Genomic DNA, 18,188 nt, shown 5'->3' with positions numbered 1-18,188 from the left:
ATTAGACATTGAAGATAGACACTGTAGATGTTTCCTGCAACAAATATAAAGGGTACAGTCCATTCGTGTGCACTTGCACTGATCTATCGTTCTTGGCTGTTACCCTTTTGGAAGTCAGGGAGTACTCTTGGTGGTCCTGGCGGCATGGGACTGCCTGTGCCTTTCCAGGTGTTATGAGGAAGCAACCATGTTCCTACCTCTTCCCAGGGTGGGTTTTAAACAGCAGATTTAGACAAGATGTAAAGTCTCTGAAATCACTGTGGGTGTCTCACAGTGTTTCATGGGCAGTCTGGACAGGTTCTTTATGTGAGACCAAAACATGTGTTCCCTAGGTCATGTCAGGCATATTTCTACATGTAAACATAAAACTGAGCCAACATCTGTTCTTAAACCTGTTGAGATGAGTTCCTCTTCACCCTGGAGACCCAATTACCTCCCAACCACAGGTCCAGGTCCACCCCTGCCAGGCAGCAGACAGCTGCCTCCACAGACACAGATCTTGGAAATATCACCAGCTCTGAACTGCTCTGACTTTTCTCTCCCAGCTGGTCCTTGGTTGCGCTGTCTATCCTGGGCCCTCAGTGAGAGACAGAGATCATAGAATCATAGAATCATAGAATGGTTAGGGTTGGAAGGGACCTCAAAGATCATCTAGTTCCAACCCCCCTGCCATGGGCAGGGACATCCTCCACTAGAGCACGTTGCCCAAAGCCTCATCCAACCTGGCCTTGAACACTTCCAGGGATGGGGCCTCCACAACCTCTCTGGGCGACGTGTTCCAGTGCCTCATCAGCCTCACAGGAAAGAATTTCTTTCTAACATCTAATCTAAATCTGTCCTTCTTCAGCTTAAACCCATTACCCCTTGTCCTGTCACTACACTCCCTGATAAACAGTCCCTCACCATCTTTCCTGTAGGCCCCTTCAGGTACTGGAAAGCTGCAATTAGATCTCCCCGGAGCCGCCTTTTCTCCAGGCTGAACAACCCCAACTCTCTCGGCCTGTCCTCATAGGAGAGGTGCTCCAGCCCTCTGATCAGCTTCGTGGCCCTCCTCTGGACTCACTCCAACAGCTCCATGTCTCTCCTGTACTGGGGCCCCCAGAGCTGGACGCAGTACTCCAGGTGGGGTCTCACAAGAGCGGAGTAGAGGGGCAGGATCAAATCCCTTAACCTGCTGGTCACCCCTCTTTTGATGCGTTGTCGCAAGATAATACACCCACTCTCCTTTTCCACACTGTTTCTTCACTGGGAAAGCATGCCCTGCTCAGAGCATCTGTCATCACTGCTGGCTTGGCTTGACTTGACCTTACCCCTGCATCATAGCATTTTTGTTTCAAATGTGGGTATTGTAGCTGTGTGAATCCACACCACAAGTACTCTTTACAACATTTCTCATACGTAATGACATGACTGAATCATCACTTCTGAGGTCAAAGACAGGACCACTGAAACTGTTACCTGAATGTGTCCCTTCCCTATCTTTTTTTCAGAATGTCACCAAGCAGATGCTTAGTATCTCATCCTCTCATCTCAATTTGTCATCTTCTTTGACGTAACAGGGAAGATACAAGTATCTTATCATCAGAAGCCATCAGTGACTTCTTTTCAATAATCAGTGGGTTTGGGTCAATGCAGGTCCATAGTCAACATCAATATTTTCTCACTGCTGAAAGTTTTCTGAGTTTGGTGACACATTTTCTTGTCAGGTTTGACAGTGTATTCTGCAGGGACTCCTGTGCAGGCCCCGAAGTGGTTAGATTTCCTTTGTTGCTTCCACTTCTGTCTTATGTCTGGGCATTTTTATTTCCTTTTTTCATTATTTGTTCCACAATGTATATACTGGATTGGGATTGTCATGCATGTGTTCTTTGCTGGTATCCATCTGACCTGCTACCAGGGCTTCTTTTCTTGTCTGCACTGAACTAGTAGCTATTAGGATTTGTTTTGCAACTTCTTGATCAGTAAAGATGAACTTGTTACCTGGAGTTTCTCTACAGTAAGGCTTGTCTCTTGTTTGCCTCTTCATTTTAAGAGGAGTCTTTCTGGTGTCACCAACGATGCTGAGTGGGGATCTGTGTGAATGCTAGCATCCTCAGGTATCTAACATAAGTATCTATAGTCTGCTTTTTTTACTTTGGTTTTCAGGTTAAAATAACAAACCCAAAATCCTGTATTTCTCAGATGTCTAATTCTGACAGTGGTCACTGTAGTGGTCAAAGACAGCTACCAGGATTTCCTGCTTTTCAGGCACCAATCCTGGCAGCATTCACTACAAAACTGCTATGGTGGTTATCTAATTAACAGCTAGTAAGCCCTGAGCTGCTGAAGACCATACTTCCTGTAAAAAATGTTTTAAAGAATTAATATGTGGCTATCAGATATTACTGTGCAGAGCAAGAAGCTGATGTACCCATAGTCAGAGAAAAATGATATTTTATCTGTAATGTATAGAGCATGTATTAATCAGCAGTGGTTCCTGAATTGCTAGTAGGCAATTTAAATACAATTTCATATGCAATATTCTACTAAATCCCCTAAATTCTCCCTCTTTTAAGCTACTTTCAGGGAGGAGCTGCAGATACACTTACTTGTGTAAGTCCATACTCTTATTTTGTTTATGTAGATATTAATACATACCTTCTCATTTATGTTTCTTATTAAAGGAAGCGATTAGATGTGAGAAACACTTTCATGAGAATGTGGATAATGACTTATGATCTTGACTTTTTCAAGCAGAATCCTAGGGAAAAAAACTTGTTATATTCCATAGATGATATCATATTACATATCAGTTAAACTAGCAAACTCCTCTTTAAAGTTCTTTACATGCATATGCTTTTTTATATTAAACACCATCTTGGATATAAAAGTTGTAAAGAAACAATTTTTTTGCCTTACAATTGTAGAGTTTTTAGGAATCCTCTTGCAATCTTGCCACACATGAAATCTGCAGCGTTTCAAGGCACATACCTTAGCAGAGGGAGATTAATGTCATGACGCTAAGGGTGATAGAAATGACCCTCTAAAAGTATGTCAAGCCCTTGCAGCCAGCATGGCTTTCATGAGTGAATCCTCCATTGGTTCCTAAAGCAGCAAGTGTGTGTGAGTTTGGGATGATCTGGTCTAAGAATAGAGACTGAAGAACAAGAAATTCCTATTCATCCGAGTTTTCTATCTCATCTGGAACATCTAGTGCTTCAGAGGGGGGGAAATACTATGGCTACAAGGGGGTGGAGGAGGAGGGCTCTAGCTGCCTACGCTTTTCCCCATAAAAGTACACCAGCCGAGTGCAATGATAGGAACGCAGGAGACCTGAATAAAAGAAACTCTCTTGTCCCTTTTGAACTGTGTAAGCATGGATCTTTGGCTAGAGCAGCTATTGTATTGAACAGTGAGCAGCTGCTGCTGATATGCAACTGAGAACTGAAGTCTATTTAGAGAAATAATTGCTTTAGTTTCCAAGATGCTCCTGGAAATAAGATCTAAATTTCTCATTATAGTCTTATCTGGCAAAATACAGTATGTTCTAAATAATAATTAAAATTCTTAAATTAAAAATTCTTAAAGAAAGCGAGTTAGTCTTCCAGGGTTGTAATGGAGAAAAAAGTAGGAACAAACAATCCTCTTGTAAAGGGAAGAACACTAATTGTGTCCTGTTCTCTCATCGGAGTGAGAAATGGAACACCTGCGCTCATCCTCTCTGGAGTAGTGCTTTGGACTATATTTTTCACCTGGAGTATTTTTCCTTCGAAAGAAAAAAGAAAAAGCCAAAACCAAAGAGAAAGAATCTGGATACTTTTATTTTTCCAGCCCATCTCACAGGATATGATGAAGAGAGCTTTATTGTCTAAATTTATTCCAGATTAACTAGTGCATTTGAGTAATTCTTTTTTACATTGACCCTTCCTAGATTGCTTTCAAGGGATAGTGCTTTTAAAATGCACCCAAAATTACAAGTAACTTTTAAAAGTGTAGGCAGCTAGCATATTTATTGCGTTTTGCTGTTAAGTGCCCTTGTACCTTTCTTATACTGATGATCTTCATGATACTTTTAAAGAATGGCAGAACTGACAGTGCACGTGGTGGAGGAACGCAGGTAAGTCCCTAAATACGCAAAAAATCGTTCATATAAATATTGGCTTAGAGTCACTTCCTAAATACTATCTAATACTGGGAATCAGGACATTGGTTAAGGGGTTGCTAATTCTGAGAATTCATCTCCTGCATTTTGTAGTTAAGAATTTCTTCCCTTTTTTTTCACTTCACAACAAAGATTGTAACACTTGCAATCTCCCTTTTAAGTGTGACAGCAGGACTAATAATCTTCTCTAAGGTAGTTCAGTTGAAAAACAAACTCTCCTTACAGGGCACCCAAGTTCTGAACCAAACATGTATTAAATCATTTGCATATCAAATAAAAATAAATGGATTCAAATTTTAGGGCTTCACCTCCTACCTTTTTGTTTTCTTTTTCCTTCCCTGCTCCTGCTAGCCCTGGTGGGTAGGAACTGAGAACTGCAGGATTAAATTATCAACAACAAAAGTCTTATTTCCAGAATTTTAATTTTGTTTGCACAGCTATCCTTTTAAAAGTATTTTTAAAAGAAAATCCTACAGTGACTTCCTGACAATCCTATCTTTCACTGAGTGTTCACCTGACTTTTGCCAGCACGGATCATTCACAGGTCTCATGGCTCTCAGCTGAAATGAAGCCTTGCAAATTAATTTTAAAAACACTGTTTTTGACAAGTGAGATAATAAATGTTTGGCCTTTATCTCTTAATCCACTGGTTTACACCATGCAAAGATGTGAGTATCAAGGGAGAGAGCCAACTGGGCTTCTGCCTCATGAAGCGTAATCGTTCCCTTTGCTGTTTATCACACAAGAGTAGCAAGAACCACTGTACCACCTTCCTCTATGCGGTGAGCCTCCTGATGTGCTACCAGATGAACACTGGTGCTGCCAGGGGCCTTTGGGGGCTCCTGTACCATAAAGGCTAACTGTGGAGCAAGTGTTAACATCTGCTGTTCAAATTCAAACATTGCTCTGAGATTCCTTTGAGTGTAAGGGGACTAATCCTGTAACCTTGTTTCAAATGAATCATATATTCTGAAGGCAAGAAAAATGCAGATAATCTCCACGTAGACTAGGTAAGGTAAATATATGCCTTACTAACGGCATTGGAAAAATAGCTTCCCACTACAATGCATCCTGTTCCTGTGGCACTGTGTTGAGAAAGGACAGTGACTATTCCTCTTTAGTAATACAGCATCATTGTTGAGTGTCAGTATAGCTGAAAGTCTCCTGTGCCTGAACAAGCTGAAAAGGAAAAATGTGCAGACAGTTGTGGGGCATTTGTCCTGAACAGGGAAAATCAAAGGAAAACAGGGTCTTAAACTAGTGAGAGGAAGGTAACCTACTGGCTCCCTGATCTCTGGTTAGGTTGAAAATATGTTCGCTTACCAGGCGTTAAACTGTTCTGTAATTTTTTATTATTCTCCACCCCGCCCCGTTTTGGAACTGTTGGACCATACTGCAGGGGTGCCTGCAGGAATGGTGAGATATGTCAGCTAACAGTGAAAAGGGTGGTGGTCAGCATCTTGTAGATTTGGGCCCTTCTACCGAGACTTTAATGATTGGACGCAGAGAGCAGGTGGAAACTACTTTCATCACAACCTGACTCAGGGTGCTGACTGCTTTGAGTGATGCTGACAGGGGGCAGAAAGCTATAAATCCACCCTGTGCCTCACAACCTTAGTAGCAAAATTGCATCAGTTTACCTGTGAGCTGAGAAAGTCTCAAGAGCAGTTAATGTATAAGCAAACTGATCTCTAATTACCCTAAGAACTACTTTCAGAGCATTTTTATGGTTACAAAAATGTAACAGCAGTATTACATAAGCAGAATAACAATAGTACATCTCTAAATGGTTGCAGACTGCCTCTTTTGACAGCTGTGGTAGAAAATGGATCACTGGATGGTCATGAAATGAATATTTTCCCTAATCAGAATGGAGAGCTTTATTACCCTTATAATTACTTGTTTAGCAGTCACTTATTAATTTTTTTTTTTAGTCCATGAGTAATAAAATAGGCCTGTTTATTAAATAACATTTTAATTAGGAATCATTTTTAACATGTGCCAAGCTCTTAATGTTTTCTCCTATGCAATTACTTAGATAAATGCTTGTATTTCTGATAACTCCATTGACACCATCAGCCAAACTAAGCCTTCCCTGATATACAGCTCATTTGAAATAACAGGTTCCAGATGCCCTAGCTTCCCCAAACAGCTAATTTTTAACATATTGCAATAGAATATTGCTTATTTTACTAAATAGCTTCTACATACACCTGCTAGATACAGTGTATTTACAGCTCATTTGAATTCAAATGTACTATTTTTGCTCAGCTAAATTTCTTATTGACTGCACTGGAAAGCTTGTATTTAAACATTTTTTTAGGAAATTTCTCATTTTCATTAAAACACACCTCAGAGGCAATGCTGACAAATTGTTTTGCAAATGTCTACGTATTATTTAGCCATGCATAAAACTTGTTTAAAACATTATGAATGTTGATGTAATGTCGAGTAAATATTTTAAGTGTTGATCTCAAAATGAAATAGTCATGATTGTTCTGATGAAATGAAAATGTCTGTCTTTTTTCTCTTTCACAAAAGCTGAACTTTTTTTTTTTTTTTTTTTTTTTTTTTGGCTTTTGCTCCTGTTCTTTGAATGAGGATCATCATCATCAGAGTTCCTGCTTGTTTACACACGAGATATTGGCACAGTTTCTTCTCTTGTCCTGAGACTGAAACTCTTGCTCAGGTCAAGCAGAGAAATGGCTGCCTTTTCACTAACATGGAACATGAGTAGATCAAACACCTTGTGCTTGTTTGTGCAAGTAAAGCCCTATTTGACCGGGTAGTACGCCTAATTTTGATATAGGTATTAGGCTAATGATATATGCATTCTGATAATAGCATGAGACCTACAGATTCCTTGCACAGTGCCAGCTGATTTTAATAAGCCTTTGCTGATTTATGCTCACCAACAATTTTGCTCTCTAAATACCTAGTTTCCACATGCTTATCTATTGCTTCCCTGGCTCTTCTGTACAGGTTTGAGGCTAAAACTGGCCACCAGAGATAGCAATACAAATTGTCTTATGAGACTCAGTTTCAAACACGGGCTTGTATTTCTGTCCTTTGTAATTTTTAGGAGTTTCAACCTTGTGTCCCAGAACTGTCTGGAATACTAGCCATTCAAAAGTCAATGCAATTTCACCAGGACAATTTAGCCACTGTGAGGCATCCCTATATAAGGGATGCTATGTGTTCCCTGCTTTTCCATTAAAACCTTTTCTTTGGGTTTATTCTAGTATATGATAGTTACCGTTGTCAGTAAACATTGGATGCATAAATCCTTGTTTATAAGTTTAAACCCAGTTTTGAAGGAAGATTGAAGTGGGCTAAGGGTTCAAGCTGACTGTAAAATGAGAAGCGGATTCTGTTCTGAAATGAACACTTCCATTCACACACAGGAAAAAAGGAAAGAAAAGAAGAACTTGTCCTTTCCTGTGGAAAATGTCAACAGTATTTTTCACCAGATGACATTATCAGAGATAAGAACATAAATCTGTGAAAGATGTACATTTAATTTTTTTTATTTATGGATTTTGGAGGGCTTTAAAGAGAGCAGTCAGCTCACATGTATACCTCAATATACAAATGAGGTATGCCACATGTATACCTCAAATTCTATACCTCAGTCACTATGAGAACAGGACTTAAAAAAAAAAAAAGTTAAAAAAAAAGGAGTAGTCCATGATCACTTCTCCAGGTAGCAAAGAGACTTTGGAGAACAAAGCTTCCCAAAAATGTAAGAACCAGGTGAATTTGACTGAGGACTGGTCTGTAGACCCAACTGATGGCTTGTCTGCACGTACAAAAATGGAGGGGTTTTCCCCTTATTCCTGCAGCTTGTTTCTTCTCTGCTTTTACTTGGTTTGAGTTCTAGCCAGTCTTGGGTGGTCAATCTCACCATCCCATATGACCTTACTCAAGCTGATTACAGCTGTTTACCGTACCTGGCAACAGAAGATCTGGACCCAGTAAAATTACCTTTGATTCTCCACAAAAGGATAATCCTTTGACTGGTGTCACTTACAAGTGAAGCCTTGATTATATTGATATTTCTGTGTAGTTTGTCCCAGTTTATCTCATGCTGAAGGACAGTGGAATTGAATGCACAGTTTTCTTGTGGTTGGAAATGGGATTTGAAATTCGTATCTGGATCCCGGGCCTTCTTTGGCCTCGTTGGAAATTCTCTCCAACACAAAGATGTCACAGTGTTGAATTAAAATGACAATTCAGAAGTTCCCTAGACTGCTGCCAGATAAGGCAAATATTATGTCTGTGTCGTGCTGCCTAATTCCCAGAAGTAAGGAAAACACCATCATGTTCTGGTATCATCAGGGATCTTTGGAGGTTTTCTAAGTTGTTTCAGAGGTTAATCAACCTTAGCTTTAGGGGAGAGCTGTAGTGTCACTTGAGTGCACAAGCCACAGAGGACTTGGGCAGTGTTGCTAAACTTCTCAGAACAGGATCCACCCAGGTCAGTGCATGAGAGGGAAGCACCTCAGCTCAGCTCTGCTCATGTTGACGAGCTTATGGTCCTTCTCTTAATCAGTCACATATATAACTCTAGTCTGCTGGGAAACAGAAGCTGGTACTTGATAGTCACAGCTCTGAAATCTCCTTTGGTATTTTAGTTTTACCCTTTGGTAGTTTAGTTTTACCCTACAATGTCTGCTTTTTTCTGACAAAACAGAGCAGAAGTTCCTCCTCTCACCCTGCTTCCTGCTCTCCCCACACAAAGTTTTATCTGATAGTCCTGATTACAGATATAGGAGACCTGGCTTCAGATTCCCCATCTGCCTGTAGGAAGGAGCCTATGTCTGCCATAAGAGAACATTGCCAGTTGATTGAACTGCTGAAGTATTGACCATTCGGGGTAATGCTGTCTCTGTCTTGCCTGTTAGATCCTAACAGCTTTATACAAGCTAGGTCCTGTAACTGAGTGCTCTTCATGACTTCACAGGAGTGACTGGGAGTTGCTGCATTTAAAAACCACCAGGGTGCACAAGTAAATCTGAGTTTGCTCAGGCAGAGATGTATATGTGGATGCACAATCTGTGTGCATGGTCTAACTGCTGGCTTGTGGGGTAAAAGCAGGGTGCTGACTTCACTGGGGAAACACAATCTGAGGGGCTGCCAGGTTAAGGTGGCAGATGAGTCTTGATTTGAGACTCTGGATTGTTCTACCAAGATACCTAAGCATATAACAGCAACATAAATGTCAGTTTAAGACCTTTTGTGCATCAGCTTCCTTGACAGTTGGATCTGAGGCTTGGACCCTGCCTGTGTCTGAGCTTCTTCCTCTCTGAAAAAGCCTTCTGATGTGAAGATTGCCTTATCATGACAACCTCAACTTGACTGAGTGTTTGGAAACGTTGTTTAGACAAGATAAGTTTCCTTTTTACAAGAAAAAAAAAAAAAAAATAGAAGAAAAATGAGGAACACTGGTACACTAAGGATTAATAGAAGCTTTTCTACTTAATCAGTTTTAAAGTCTAAGAGGCTGCTACCATGTCTAGCTGTTCTGGTTTCAAGGAGAGAGGCAAACAATGCTTGTCAAACTTGACTCCGAAAAGACACTAGCTTTTTCTATGGTGGTACCCCTCAGTTCCATTGCACTGGCTTGTCCTATTTTAAATCTGTAATGAAAGAAAAATTCTAAAGCTGGTAATCATGTGCCTTCCTTGTATAAAAACACATCTTGTTTTTATCATCAGTAACCTGTACTACACAAGAGCTCTGACACATACATTTCAGGATAGATTAGGAATTGCCTGCTGCATTTACATAACATTAAAATCACTGTCTAGATACACAAAATAAAATGAATACCTTCCTGATTCTCTAGTATGGGCTTGCATGAAAACGATTTTACCTTGCTTTTTTTTTTTTTTCATGAATGCAACAGCCCCTCTCTTTATTTAGTATGTTGGAAGAGAAGGATTTGATAGCTGAGTGAGGGGACACCTATGTAATTCATTTTTTCTGGCAGACTTGGGCAGCATGCTTACTTGCATTTAAAAACAAAAAATGGGGGAAAAAGTGTGGCAAAAAAGCGTAGGGAGTGTGTGACAGCCCAGCCCTATCTGAGTCCCCATCATTCCTTGCAGCTTGCCGGAAGCCAACCACTCGTCTTTACCAAACCGCAGGCTCATGTGGGTAATGATATGATTTCCTCTGTCTTGTGTTTTGTGTGTGTGTTCTTCAAGAAAAGTAACCCCCCAAAACAACTTTACACACCCAGTTAATCAAGACAGTACTGGCTTCTCTCATCCTACTGAAGTGATTCTTGCAGTGCTGGGACAAGCAGCTCAAGGCTTCATTTTCTGTCCCAACAGAGTGTTCACCATCATTCATGTTTTTCTTGATTGCTTTGGGCTTTATCCTTCATCTCATTACTAAATAGTGCCCTCACCAACTGAAAAAAGAAGGTGGAGTTCATAAAATTCTGGTTTCAGGTTTAGTATAAAATCTTTAGTATTTCACTTTCTTGGGAAAAATCATTTGATATTGCAAGAAAAAATGCAAAATCAAGACTTTTTTGTTGCATTTATTGTCACTGTTCTCTATTGAGGACCTTTAAAATGCTGTCTGTATGTCTATAAATGTTGGAAATAATAGATGTTTTACCAAGAGAAGTCAGGCTACACTAATGTTGGAGGTATCCATATACCATTTTCATATGATTGGAAATACCATACAGTTTATTCTTCAAACAGCCATCTTGTAGTCCACATAAAGCCTTTCCCACTACATTGTAACTATAAATTTCAGTGCTTCTATGACTATTAAAACCAGGCTGTTGGTTTCAACTTTAAGAAACAGTAATTCTGGTTCCCACAAGGCCATAGGTAAGAACTTTGAAACAGTGAAGGAAAGGGTAGAATCAGGAGCTGTTCTCAGAGAGGAGGAGCAAAGATTATTGTTTGAAAAATAATTTGCTGGATGGTGGAGGCAAGTTTCAGAGGCCCACTGAATGTCAGGGCTTACACTGGGATAGGCATTGAGAGATTATAGACCAGAAAGGACTTAAAACCGCCCCCAGATTCCTTCCTTTTTTAAGTGATAGAATGAAAAGCAGATGAAGGTATCTAGGAAAAGATTTAATTTGGTTAAAGGGGCAGGCAAGCATAATGATCTCTGTAGCCATAACTCTGAATGAACATGACTGCAGCTAGATGATATTTGTCATGATTAGAAGAAAGAATATTGCAGTAATCAAGATACAAGAGGGTGAGAACTTGGAGTTAGCTGTTATAACTATTGGATGTATAGCTGAGATCATTTTTAGAGATGTTCTGAAATAGTTTTCAAGTATTAGCAATAGTCTGAATGTGAAAAACATGAGAGAGTTCTGAGTTGAGGATGAGGTTTTTGGGTGACAGTCTGAGTCAAGAGGCAGGATGCTGATTTGGTGTACTATGATTCAGAAGGAGGTTGCAGTCAGAACTCGAGGGAGGGGACTGACACCTGTTTTGGTACTGTTGAATTTGAGCTTAGAGAAATATTCACAAAGACATGTTAGAGAAGGCTAAAACTTCAATTTGGATAGAAAATGACAGAAACCAGACAGAAAAGTCTGGTTGATAAGAATGTCAATAATCAACATGGAATTGTTAGCTGAAATTGTAATTGCAAAAACACATTGCATCCTCTTATTTTGGAGGGGGAGGAGGTGGAAAGAGGTGTAGGACAGAACCCAGAAGTCTTCCAGGAAAAATGGTTAAAGAACAAGAGAGAGTCTTCCAAAAAGTGTCATGGAGCTGGAAGGACAACCAAAATCAGCACTGTTTTTAAAGTCATCAAGAAAAGAAGTTTATGTGAAAGGATGTAGACCCAGGACAATAAGGAAAAGAATAAGCAAGATCTGGCTCTGAAAATTGGCTGGAAAGTGATCATTAGAGATTTTGACCAGAAACAGCTGGGGGCAGTGGGGAGAATATCACTGTATCCTTGCCCCATACTGATAACACTTCCACAAGGCATCTGGGTTTGGCCACTGTGTAAAACAGAATATTGGGTTAGATGGTCCTCTGGTCTGACCAAGTTCAACTGCTGTTAATTTTGATGGAGTAAAAGGTGCAGAAACTAGATTAGACACTCTAGGGTGGAAATGGAATACAGGAAATCTTATCGGTGCTTGCAGACATTACACTCAATGCATTCAGATATGAAGGGGAAATGTAGGAGGTAACTGGACAGGCAAGGGAAGTCACGGGTGGGAGAGACTGCTGCAGAATTGGCATGGGAACAGGGGAGATGGGTTATACAGAAAAGTAATGAAAGGAGTGAGAATGGGTGTGAGGGAGACTGAGTGATGATGAGGTGGATGGGGTTACTGGGGAAACTGGGAGAATTAAGGGAAAATAATTGCAAAATTCCTGTGCCTGTGGGAGTGGTGAAGGAAAGTTGCAGGACATTGAAGTAGTGCTATTGGGTGTGTGGAGATCATACTGGGCCAATTTGCAATTGTTACACCTTTGCCAAGTAAAGTGCAATGAAAATAATCTGTTAGTTTTCACCCTTTTTATTAAGAATAATGAAATCAATCATGCGATATAAGGAATGTTATGTACTTACAACTTGCAGTGGTTTGGTCAAACAGCCGTACACAGAGGGGACCCATTGCTGCAGTGGCCTCTGAACAGGTAAAGAAAGTGCGATTCCTTCAATGCTTTCCCACTGACCCTGGGGAATGCCGGATGGGTTCCTCTTCTTACGCCCCTGCAGCAGCAGCAGCAGGAGCAGCAGCAGCCAACTTTCCCTCCACTCAGTCTCTACCTCCCTGGTCAGTGGGAGACTGGGCGTGTAGTTTGCTTAGTCCTGCGCAATCTCACTCAGAGCTCAGAAATCCAGGATGTAAAAGGGATTGACAAGTGTTGGAAGGTGTGTATTATATTTAGCTATTCCACGGGAAAAAAAATATTTTGGGGGACTATTTTCCCCAAAATGGCCTAAGTGATTTAGGAAGCCTGTGCCACTGTACACGGGCCTTTAGACAGTCTGAAAATTCTGTCCTGGCAAAAATTTGCAACCTAATGGTAGACTAGTCCTAACGTAAGTACCCTAATTTACTGCATAGCAGTCAATCAAAACTATGTAAAATCCATTAAGATCTCAGCTCAGTTGGGGAATACAAATTTCAATGTAGTAGCATAAATGTATCAGGTGAACTGGAAGGTGTTTTCACCTGGTAGTACTGGAAATTGCAAATCAAGGTTTTCCCTCAAAAGCCAAACTCAGCAGACAACTTCTGAATTCGGTTATGTATTACTGCAGTGGGAGAGAAATGAGAACCCTAATTGCAGTTCTTTAGAGGGTAAAAGTAGTTTTTTATTATTTTACTTAGTTATGCATTTATTCATAAGATATATTACAAGGTGTGTATGTTCATGAATCTTTTCACTTCTCCTGCCTTAACGTAGTTAATGATCTTAAGTTACTTTATTTCTGTAAAGCATCTCTGTTCTTAAATTTTCAAAATATAGCAATGCTTCTGATATTTATTTCTTTTCCTAATCCTTCATGGAAAAAAAAAAAAAAAAGGAGCTGCCAGAATAACCGTAAAGAGTTTTTGTTTGGTTGGTTGGTTTTGTATATTTAAATAGTATTCTTAACTTTCTTTCCCTGTGCATTTTTTCCATGAAATATTACCATTTTCAGACTGAGATCTACTAGGCCAAATTCTCACTCAGTATAGATCAGACTAGCACTTTTGCAGCTGGCTAGTTTGCCTTACTGAAGTGTGGAATTTATTTATGTGATGGAGTTTGGGAGCGGCGAGTTTGAGAGGTTTTGGTTTTGTTACTAATAATAACCTGTAGCAGCAACCACAAGAACAACAAAGTGGCAGGAGAAGCTTTTGTAGGTAAAGGGTTTTCTGCATGTATTTAGAATAAAGAAGAAAAAAAGATGAAAATTCCCAGATTCTGAAAATGCTGAGGTTCTGAAATAATGGTCAAATTCTTATTTTCTTTTTTATTTCAAAGTCAGGCTATCAGTTGCAACTGAACAATAGTTAGATGCAGAGCTGAAGATATATAATCACAAAACAAGTCCCAGGATTCCCTGGGTGTTTGTAACAGTTGTTTAAACATACAGACAAAGAAATAGTCCAAGAAGTTAAAAATAACCAAAAAAGCAGAGAGATGTATGTGGAATATTGACTGCTTCAGGTGAGTTCAGCAAGCACCATTGTTCTCTGATTAGAAATCTGGGTCATATATGTGGATGTTTATTATATTAGCTCAGCAGATGTGAGTGATAGTATTTTCTGAACCTCATATACAGCATTCTACATATTCAGTCTGACTTTTTTTTAAAACCCTGAGCCCCACATGCTGTTGGAGGTAAGCAAGAAAAATGTTCTCATTTACTGTATACCCACTTTTATCCAATTATGAGCCAAACTTTTCCTCTATGTAAGAATAAGTACTTATTGATTTAAGAAGAAACAGGCGTATTGATCCAAAGGGAAAATACACTGTACATGTTGATCAATACTTACTTTGCAGGAAAAAACATCCTGATACTCACTTCAAGGCATCAATATATACATATTACTGCATGTTTGTGTCATTAAGGTAAAACTGGGCTAGATTTCCATCTAACAATATAAACTCTCTTAATGATTATTTTTCTAGTCAAATATTAGTCTCTAAAGAGAAGAAGGAGTTAGAGGACCAGAAAAAGAATAATTGTTCACATCCCTTGAGATAAATAATACTTTTCATTAAACTCAGCTGATGCCTATCAAGAGCCGCTAGACTGATTATATAAGCAATGAGAAGTTCTCCAAATTCCTCCTAAAAGTATTTACCTGTAGCAAGGTAAAATTGGAAATTTAAGCATACATTTCTGAAGATATTCAGGTGCCTAGCTTGGAATTAGTTTTGATGCCAGTGAACTTGTATGAAGAAGGAGCTGTTTCCTTTTAATTTCTAAAGACAGACTGCATCTGAGTTCCCATAATACCTTTAAAAATTCTGCACAATCCAGGCATTACTGGCTTCTCTCTTTCAGCCTCGCCACAGGCAGGGGTTTCTTCTTGCTGGAATTCATTTGACATAGAGCTAATCATAAATTATACAAAGATAAACTCATATAGTGTAATGGGGCAGTCGTGGTATGCATTTTTTTCTCTGACATTTCTTTTCTGTCCCATAATAGCTCTAACACTGGGTTAATCATTTTTATTTAAATGTTTTCTTTATGGCTAATTTCACCCTAATACCACCTGTCTCCATCTTGAGTCTCCTGAGACGCTCGCTGTGAAGGACACGCCCAGGGAAGGGGCAGGCATGGGACAAAGAGAAGCTGTGACAGCTACACAGTTAATATCTATTCTTGACATGGTCAACTTCATAAGAAAAATGTATAGTACATGTTGCTTCAGACCAGAATAAATACATGGCTCTCCCTTCAAAATACCATTATTGTCTCCTCCTCTAAAGAATATGCCTGAAAGCTGTGGGTCCTTTCTGCATGACTTTGCCCAGGTGGGGCCATTCCTAAGACTGCCCATAGCTGAAATTCATGTTTAAATTATCATCATCTCATGTTTCAGTTACCGCTCACCTTGTGTCTCACCCTTGTCAAAGACAAGCCTATCCTGTCCTGTCCTGTTCATGTCCATTCAAAATGCTGGAAACATCATTGCCTAGCACCTGGTTTGGGAGTTTGTATCTGCTCCCGGCTCCCCATCCTCAGTTTAGTCTAAGATTTTCTTTGCTTATCATACTTCTTCTGGGAAGCTCTTGTATCCCCAACCACTCTTCACAGCCTACTCATTCTCTTTTCAAATTGGCACTTTCTCTGGTTACTTGTGGGGATGGGAAGGATGTGTCTGTATGTACCATCCCAGCTACTTCATTTTCTCCCTTGAACCTTTTTATAGCTGTTATCCCTACAAAAATTGATAACAACTACAATGATGTTGCTCTTCAAGCCCCAGCCTATTGATTTGCCTAATAATATCTCACCATTTCCTTGCGTTCCCTGAGCTGTGTGTAGCTGTTGGTTATCCATTGTCTGATTAGATATAGGTCATGAATAGTTTGCACACTGAGACACATGATGGAGTCCTAGTCCCTGAGCGGCATCTGCTTGTTTTCAAGTAATGCAAATGATAAAAATAATCTGAAGTATGGCCTATGGTTGTAAAAGACTGCTAACCTGCCAAATGGGCATGCCTGCACTCAGATGAAGGGAAGAGGTACGATGTTCCCTACCTATGCTGTGCATCATTGGAGTAAGCAGCTCTACAGTGGGAGTCAGACAGCCGTACTAATATCTTCAGGCTAGCATCAGTGTAGCTATCATCTGCCTTCCAGCTCATTGGGGTTTTTATGGCAAGGCTTTGGTAGGGGAGGAAGCTGCAAGGGTGCCTTCTGTGAGCTGCCCCATGTCAGACAGAGCTAGTTCCAGGCAGCTCTATGATGGACCTGCTGCTAGCCAAAGCTGAGTCCATCAGCAATGCTGGTGGCATCTCTGTGATAACATATTCAGGAAGGGGTAGAAAATGCTGCTCAGCAGCTGTGAGCAAATGTGAGAGAAACAGCCCTGCAGACACCAAGATCAGTGAAAAGGAAAAGGAGGAGGTGCTCCAGGTGCCAGAGCAGAGATGCCCATGGAGAAGACCATGGTGAAGCAGGTTGTTCCCTGAAGCCCATGGAGGACCTCAGTGGAGCAGATATCCACCCTACAGTCCATGGAGGACCCTATGCCACAGCAGGTGGATATGCCCTGAAGGAAGCTGCACCTCGTGGAAAGCTCATGCTAGAGCAGGTTCCTGGCAGGAACTGCAGCCCGCGGAGAGGATTCCATGCTGGAGCAGGTTTTCTGGCAGGACCTGCCCATGGGGGATCCAAGCTGGAGCAATCCGTTCCTGAAAGACTGCAGCACATAGGAAGGATCCACGCTGGAGAAGTTCTTGAAGAACTGCAGCCCATGGGAAGGACCCACAATGGAGCAGTTCATGAAGGACTGTCTCCTGTGGGAGGGACCCCTCACTGGAGCAGGGAAAGAGTGCAAGGAGAAAGGAGCGACTGAGATAAAGTGTTATGAACTGACAACCCCCATTCCCCATTCCTCTGTGCTGCTTAGGGAGGAGGAGGTAGAAGACTCAGGAGTGAATCTGAGCCTGGGAAGAAGGGGGGTGGAGGGATGGTGGGGCGTTTTTTTGTTTTGTTTGTTTATTTATTTATTTATTTATTTATATCCTGTTCTGCTATTAATTGGCAATAGAGTAAATTCATTTCCCCAAGTTGAGTCTATTATTTTGTCTGTCATGGTAGGTGGTGAGTGATCTCTGTGTCCTTATCTTGACCCATAAGCTTTTCCATCATACTTTGTCCTCCTGTCCTGCTGAGGCGAGGGAGTGAGGGAGCAGCTTGGTGGGCAGCTGGCAACCAGCCAAGGTTAATCCACCACAAGCTCACAACTGGCTTGTCATCTGGCCAGCTCAAAGTGAAGGCCGAGAAGCTTGAGTCTGCCCTGTAGACATGTCCTTAGAATGAATTCCTTCATCACACGTCCAGAAATTTTCAAAATGTTTATGGTGTCCTCTGAATACCCTTGTGAAATAAAGAAGTGTTAACATTGCCATTTTCTCCAGAGAACTATGATACAAGGAGACTGAATGGTTCACCCAAAACTGTACAGCAAACACTCTCCAAGCCTCTTGCTTGTAAACTGCAGCACTAAGCTCCAGAGCTTGCTTTATTTCCCCCTTGGATTCCTTAACAGAACGTTTAACTGCTATTAAACAAAAAAAGTTTCCAACAAGTGATAGAGATCACAACGGCACTGTGACCACAACGGCACTCTGACCACATACCTGTCATCATTAACTATAAATAAGATAATCCAGAAAGGAGATGTACACTCTCAGCTATATTGAAATACTTTGGAATAGGAAGGCACAAAGATAAGGAATATGGTTTACTTAAAATGGGTTCGTTTCTCCATACTCAGGATATTTGGCACATGTGCGCAGCAAGTTTCAGAAGTTATAATTCATCACTAACTATATACCGTGTATTTATTG

This window comes from Balearica regulorum, chromosome 2 (genome assembly GCF_011004875.1).
Source record: "Balearica regulorum gibbericeps isolate bBalReg1 chromosome 2, bBalReg1.pri, whole genome shotgun sequence".
In the NCBI taxonomy this organism is placed as follows: Eukaryota; Metazoa; Chordata; class Aves; order Gruiformes; family Gruidae; genus Balearica; species Balearica regulorum.
This window is presented reverse-complemented; position numbering follows the sequence as displayed.